Here is a 7593-nt window from a genome sequence, read left to right as displayed (position 1 = left end):
GAAGAGGTGGGCTGCTTAGAGGTTGGGATATGGCAAGTTCAAGTACAAAGGGAAGGTGATGAAGACAGAAGTTTTAGTATTGGCTGGTGAGAGGCCTGTTTCTAGGCCTGTCATTAAAGAACTGTTATAGGAAAATCCCTTAATTGCTATGAATCTTTCTTTTGGTGGGTAGTGCTGGAGTTTGAACTCAGGTCCTCACGTTCTGGCTCATCTTTTTTGCTCATAGTTGGTATTCTACCATTTGAGTCATGCCTATAGTCTAGGATTTTGCTGGTTAATTGGAGACAAAATCTTTTGAATTTTTTTGCCTGGGCTGGCTTCAAAGAATCTGTGATCTCAGTCTCCTGAGTAGTAGTAGCTAGTACGTCACGTGCCCAGCTTGGCATACAGTGCAAAGGCAGGATATGGTAAGGTTTGAGCCATGTCCCCAATTCTTGGATCTCAGTTTTCTAGTTCATAAAATAGTGTTCATAGTGTGGGATGTACTCGTTTTACAGGGTAGATATAAAAATCAGGGCTGGGAAGGTGGCTCAGTAGTAGAGCGCTTGCTTTGCATGCCTGAGGCCCTGGGTTCGATTCCTCAGTACCACATAAGCAAAAAGAAAAAAGCCGGAAGTGGTGCTGTGGCTCAAGTGGTAGACCGCTAGCCTTGAGCTGAAGAGCTGAAGGACAGCACCCAGACCCAGAGTTCAGACCCCATGACCGAACCCCCCCCCAAAAAAAATCATTTTGGCGGGCTGGGAAGGTGGCTCAGTGGTAGAGTGCTTGCTTTGCATGCATGAGGCCCTGAGTTCAATTCCTCAGCACCACATAAGCAGAAAAAGTCAGAAGTGATATTGTGGCTCAAGTGGTAGAGTGTTAGCCTTGAGCTGAAGAGCTGAGGGATAGTGCCCAGGCCCAGAGTTCAGGCCCCCACAACCAACCAAAAAAAAAAAATCATATTGGCTATAGCAAGGTTCTGAAGACTGCACAGCTTGTTAAGTCTATGTACAAAGGGCACATGCCACTTATTATTTCTGTTTGTTGAATTGTCATATTGTCTGTGAGCAGGAACAGAATGGCTCCAAGGGGCTAAGCAAGGAAGTAACTTGGTAAATGACCAATAGTCAGATACCTTATTGTAGGTAACAAAGAGTTCCTATGTCAAGCACATTAGTACATCAGACACCTGGGAGTATGTGTGTAAAATATGAATTTGAAGCTGGACACTAGTGACTCACACCTGTAATCCTAGCTCCCCAGGAGACTGAGACCTGAGGATAACAATTCAAAGCCAGTCCAGGCAGGAAAGTCCTTGAGATTCTTATCTCTAATAAACTATCCAGAAAAAGCTGAAAGTGGTTCAAGTGGTAGAGCATTAGCAAAAGAAGCTCTGGGACAGCACCCAGGCCCAGAGTTAGAGTCCCAGACTGGCAAAAAAAAAAAAAAAAAAGATTAATTTGAAAGGACAGAATGACAGAATACCAAAGGTAGGACTGACCTACCTACCCTGTGTGGAAACTAGACAGGCATGGAGGCAAGCCTGGCCTCTTTGCATATTAAGACAGGCCTGTTGGCAAGGTACTTGGCACTCAGCATGCAGAGCTGAGTCAAAGTGTGACCTTCCTCTTCCTGGCTAGGGCAACTCTCTATATACAGGTATCCCACAATATTCAAGGGTTCCAGGACCCCTGAAGATTCCAAAGATCTGCAGATGCTTGCTCAAATTTCTTTTCTACAATGACACAGTATTGGTACAGAACCTACATACACCCTTCTGTATGTTACAGATCATCTTTAGGTTACTAATACGTCCTATATGTGAAGATTGTCCATCATATTACTTAGGGACTAATGAGAAGAAAAGTCTGTTTATGTAAGTACAGACATCATTCTCCCCCTAAAGTAATTTTGGTCTATGGTGGTTAAATCTGGATGCCAAATTCACAGATATGGTGGGGGGAATATGGTGGGGGAGGGGAGAAGCTGAAGCTGATTATATTTGTAAATTTTACCTTTTATTAGTTCCTTAGAGGGACAACTAGTGGCTTTTTGTAAAAGGGACTGGCCTTACCTTTAGGGAACTTCTCTTCTGAATGCAGGGCCCTGGAGGAGGGAAAATGCAAGAATGAGAATGGGTAAGTCACCTTTCCTTTGTGCCAACAGGGAGGGGCTTATACATAGAGGAAGGCCTGCAGGGCCATGGTTCTCCCATCCTATAGGTTCTTTCTTTCTTTCTTTCTTTATTTTGGGTCCGGTCATGGGGCCTGAACTCCGGGCCTGGGCGCTGTCCCTCAGCTCTTCAGCTCAAGGCTAGCACTCTACCACTTGAGCCACAGCGCCACTTAAGGCTTTTTTCTTTTTTGCTTATGTGGTGCTGAGGAATTGAACCCAGGGCCTCAGGCATGCAAGGCAAGCGCTCTACCACTGAGCCACCTTCCCAGCCCTAGCCCAAGTTTTAACTATCTAGGGGTATAGGATGTTTTTCTCTTGAAACTACTATGAGTATGGTGAGAGGAAGTTGTTTATGTTTCTTCCCTGATGTTTCCTCTCCTTTCTGACCTCCTCCACTCCCACTTTCTCACCAAGAAGCCATTCTGTGCTCACTACCTTGAGAGGAAGGATGAAGCAAGTCCAACAGTAGTGATATCTGGGTTGCTTTCCTGATTTGTTGTGAAAGCTCCTGCCCATCACATCAGACTTACATACTTAAGATCAGGGACTCTAGGGAGCAAGAGGTAAAGAAGGTGAGAGTGGACAAACTTATGGAACTGACTCTCTCTCATAGTACTTAGAAATGGAAGACCCTGAAAAATATTTCTGGGATACTGAGGAGGAAGTGAATTGTCCTGTGTTCTAGGCAGATTCTTGGGGATATTGTGACTTCAAAGTGGATATCTTGGGAAAGAAGTGAGTGCTAGTCGCTCCTTGAACTAGCTCAGAGATTATAGGCAAGCAAGTGTGTTACTGGGAAGGAAGCCTAGGGACAGGGACACCAGGGATCTTGGGTAGGAAGGAAGCCAGGAAAAAGTCTGAAAGGTGACCCAAGAGGCCACGAGGGGAAGAAACAGACAGTGCTAGACAAGGCAACAGTTGGACAGCTGACAGGCAGAATCATGTGCCGCAGAAGGGCCAAGACGATGAGTCTCATGGACTTAGCAGGCAGAAGATGACCATGGAGAAAAGTTCTGGCAGACAGTGGCCATGTCCATCATTTCTAAAATTTAGAGCTCAGTGGTTGTCCATGGTTTCAGAAGTGATGAGAACCTCTTCTGAGGAAGTTCTATCTGCAGATACATGGTTCCCTGGGTTCTCTGCCCCGAAGCAAGCTTTCCTTACCTTTTCCACTCCAAAGATGATGGAACCAGGGATTGGAACCAGCCAAGTCCCTCTCAGGTATCTAGGTAACACTGCCTGTTGAGGTACTCCTGCTTGGTTTGCAGTAGACCTGGTCTGCTCCTTTCTGTGGAACAGTGTGGGTACTTGGGGTGGTCACAAGTCTCACATACATCTGCAATGAAGTTGAGCCATTGTTCCTAGTCTCAAAGGGGCCTACTGTCTAATCTTAGAAGCCCAAGGCCTCAGGGTAACCAAAGCCCATTCCTGGACTGCCTCATTTCCCATAACCAGATTGATGATGTCATCTCCAACTTCAATTTCTTTACTGCTCTAGCATGTTCAGACGAAAGCTCATTCTGCTAGAGAACAGGAAACATGTTCATGGTTGGATGATCCTAAGTTACTCAACATCTTTGAGGTTTCATTTGGTTTTATTAGCCAAATGAAGATATCAGTAAAATAAGGTGTCAGTGGAGAACAAATGGAATTATTATTTTTAGACAGGACTTTGCTAGTAGGCCAGGTTGGCCTTACAGGTGTGTGCTACCATGTCTAGCACAACAACTAGAATTTCATATGTGTATATTCCCCTTCCAAAAAAAAAAGATTGGAAACAGTATACAAAAATCTATAATGGGAGATGAAAAACCAGAGTAAGGGAGGGAAAAGATGAAGCAAGTACACTGATCCATAGAACCCATTTTCTGAAGTCTTGTTCTTGCATTACAAAGGTTGTAAAATTCTGTGGCCAAAGCAGAGAGAGAAATAAAATCAGTTACACACACACACACACACACACACACACACACACACACACACACACAGCTGCTTAGGAGAAGAACATTGCTACTGAACGATTTCTCATAAAGCGGATGAGATGTAGTGAGGGAGGTGATGAGGGAGCAACATCACCAACAGCAGCTGTGTATGAATGCAGTCAGATTCCCTGGGCCCAGAGGAAAGGTGCTTTAGTAACCATGACCCCTGAATGAATGGGCAAAACTTCTCCCATCTCCATCACCAGAGAAACCTACCTCACAGTGGTGTACAAAGCAATGTGATTGCTGTGACCACTGACTCCTCCAGCATCGAAAGTCACCACCTGCAGAGACAGATGAGGACAAGGGGGTGCTGTGCTTTACAGGTGCTTTCTCCATTCTTCAGCTTCAAAGAAGCTGTCGTCATTACCTTGGAAAAGAAAGGAGGAAACAGAGCCCAGAAACTTAATATTCTGAGAAGTGTGAACCAACTTCTCAACAGATTATGGTATGTAAGCAGTTTGGATGACAGTAACAGGGAGGCTGTTTCCATGGGGTTTACTTACTCTTATTTCTGGCCAGCACAGAAGAGTGTTATTCAGTCATGAAGAAACAGTTTTAGAATAGTGCTTATCTGCATGGCCATTTACTAGCATTTACTTTTCCTGGCTGGCAATTAACATGAACTTTGTTCAAGTGGGTGCAGCCTATTTGTTGGGGCTCTTTTTTTTTTTGGTCAGTCATGGGGCTTGAACTCTGGGCCTGTCCCTGAGCTCTTCAGCTCAAGGCAAGTGCTCTACCATTTGAGCCACAGGCCACTTCCGATTTTCTGAGTGATTTATTGGGGATAAGAGTCTCTTTCCTGCCTGGCTGGCTTTGAATGGCGATCCTCAGATCTCAGCCTCTTGAGTAGCTAGGATCACAGGCTTCAGCCACTGGCACCCAGCTATTCAGGCTCTTTTCCTCACATGATGTCATAGGCACAAAACCTCTAAGGGCGAATGTCCACCACAGCCTAGGCTTGAGTTCATGGAAGAAGTATATATATATATATATATATATATATGATAGGCTGCCTCTAATTCCATTTTCCCAGATATGACCACATTTGTTTATTAATTACAAACTTAGCAACGTTCTAACATTTCACTTTTGCACAGATGGATTTTAAAAACACCAAAAGGGGCTGTGCACCAGTGGCCTGCACCTGTAATCCTAGCTACCCAGGAGGCTGAGATCTGAGGTTCAAAGCCAGCCAGGCAGGAAAGTCCATGAGACTCTTATCTTCAATTAACCATCAGAAAATTGGAAGTGGTGCTGTGACTCAAGAGGTAGAGCTAGCCTTGAGCTGAAGAGCTGAGGGACAGCGCCCAGAGTTCAACCCCCACAACCGACCAACAAAACAAAACAAAAAACACCAAATGGGAAATAAGAATAACAAAAAGGGCATTGATGGCTCATACCTGTAACCCTAGCTACTCAAGAGGCTGAGATCTGAGGATCATGGTTCAAAGCCAGCTCAGGCAGAGTCAGAAATGGATCTGTGGCTCAAGTAGTAGAGTGCTAGCCTTGAGTACAAAAGTTCAAGGACAGTGCTCAGGTCCTAAGTTCAATGACTGGCATCAAAAAGAAAAGGGTATCCTGAATAATAAAATATAAAAACAAACAAGGGTTCCATTTTGAAAGGATGGTTGGTTAGGGAATGATAAATGGGGCATGTCCCTAAACAAAGATGTTAGCATGGATACTTGGGAACTGGGACTGGAATAGGCAGGGAAGTTCTATTTTTTTGGTCTTGGGGTTTAAACTCTGGGCCTGGGCACTGTCCTTCAGCTCTTGAGCTCAAGGCTAGCACTTTACCACTTGAGCCATAACACCATTTTTGGCTTTCTGAGAGGTTTATTGGAGATAAGAGTCTCATAGACTTCTTGCCCGGGCTGGCTTTGAACAGTGATCCTCAGATCTCAGCCTCCTGAGTAGCTAGGATTGTCATCAACAGAGGTGAGGTTTAGTGAAGCTCTCCCCACCCCTTTTTTTTTTTTGGTCTGGTCGTGGGGCCTGAACTCTGGGCCTGGGCGCTGTCCCTCAGCTCTTCAGCTCAAGGCTAGTGCCATACCACTTGAGCCACAGTGTCACTTCCGGCTTTTTTCTTTTTGCTTATGTGGTGCTGAGGAATTGAACCCAGGGTCAGCCATGGAAAGCAAGTGCTCTACCACTAAGCCACCTTCCCAGCCCCTGAAGCTCCCCTTTAAATATAGGAATTCTTCACTTAGGGTTCTTGACTTCAATCGCAGAATAAGAATTTCTGGACAAGTCACAATGGTAAGAAAACTTGGCAGAGCTTTATTAAGTAAACAAGCAAGAAAACAGACAGACAAAAAAGCAGAAGGGCAGGGGCACATTCTAGTAGAGTGTGGGTGCTCTCATAAGGACACAAAGACACAGACATAGACACAGACAAGGAGATACCCAGAGAGACACACAGCTCCTTTGGCTGTTGGCTATTTATAGGGTAAAGGCAGGGGGTCTGGCTTTAAGTTATGCAAAGCTAGGTGCTTTGTCTTTGCTTTAACTACATCTGCTGTTATTCTTAGAGTTTCCAGGTAAGAATGTATCCTTCCGGGGCTGGGAAGATGGCTCAGTGGTAGAGCGCGTGCCTTGCATGCCTGAGGCCCTGGGTTTGATTCCTCAGCACCACATAAGCAAAAAGAAAAAAGCCGGAAGTGGCGCTGTGGCTCAAGTGATAGAGCGCTAGTCTTGAGCTGAAGAGCTGAAGGACAGTGCCCAGACCCAGAGTTCAGGCCCCACAACCGGACACCCCCCCCCAAAAAAAAGAATATATCCTTCCATAAAACAGATCCTTATCCCTGAAAGGAGGAGATATCTGCTTTCTGCATTTTGTAGCATCCTGTCAGGCAGTTGTGAATTATTTGGGTGAGAAATGCATCCCTTAGGAAAGAATGCATTCAGTTGCCTCTCTTTGAAGCAAAGATAGTAGCGCTTCTAAGTTTTTAGATACCATATTTCTTAGTTGCCTACACCAGATCTCAGTTTCCATAAATTATCCTGCTTCGGGATTACAGGTGTGAGCCACCGGTGCCCAGCAGTTCTATTTTTTAAAACTGTTATTATAAAGGTGATATACTGAAGGGTTACGGTTATATGACAGGTAATGAGTACATTTCTTTCTTTTTTTGGGGGGGGTCCGGTCGAGGGGCCTGAACTCTGGGCCTGGGTGCTGTCCCTCAGCTCTTCAGCTCATGGCTAGCGCTCTACCACTTGAGCCACAGCACCACTTCCTTTTTTTTTTTTTCTAGTGGTTTATTGGAGATAAGAGTCTCATGGACTTTTCCTGCCTGGGCTGGCTTTGTACCTTCCTCAGATCTCAGCCTCCTGAGTAGCTAGTGGCATGAGCCACCAGCGCCCGGCAGAGTACATTTCTTTCTTTTTTTTTTTTGTCGGTCGTGGGGCTTGAACTCTGGGCCTGGGCGCTGTCCTTCAGCTCTTCAGCTCAAGG

At 45.2% G+C, this 7593-nt stretch overlaps 1 long non-coding RNA gene across 1 annotated transcript in view; it reads right to left on the bottom strand.

Annotated features, from left to right (window-relative positions):
• Positions 1-2052: 2052 nt before the first annotated feature.
• Positions 2053-7593, bottom strand: part of LOC105997533 — a 10243-nt gene continuing 4702 nt past the window's right edge. Inside the window, exons 2-3 of the long non-coding RNA XR_001175648.1 lie at positions 4353-4420; positions 2053-2085 (exon numbers count right to left, since the gene is read on the bottom strand). This is a non-coding gene — a long non-coding RNA (uncharacterized LOC105997533). The remainder of the gene's footprint in view (positions 2086-4352; positions 4421-7593) is intronic.

The sequence above is a fragment of the Dipodomys ordii genome, unplaced genomic scaffold (assembly GCF_000151885.1).
Source record: "Dipodomys ordii isolate 6190 unplaced genomic scaffold, Dord_2.0 Scaffold147, whole genome shotgun sequence".
Classification (NCBI taxonomy): domain Eukaryota; kingdom Metazoa; phylum Chordata; class Mammalia; order Rodentia; family Heteromyidae; genus Dipodomys; species Dipodomys ordii.
Note: the sequence above shows the minus strand (reverse complement) of the source record. Positions and strands in the feature narration are given on the sequence as shown.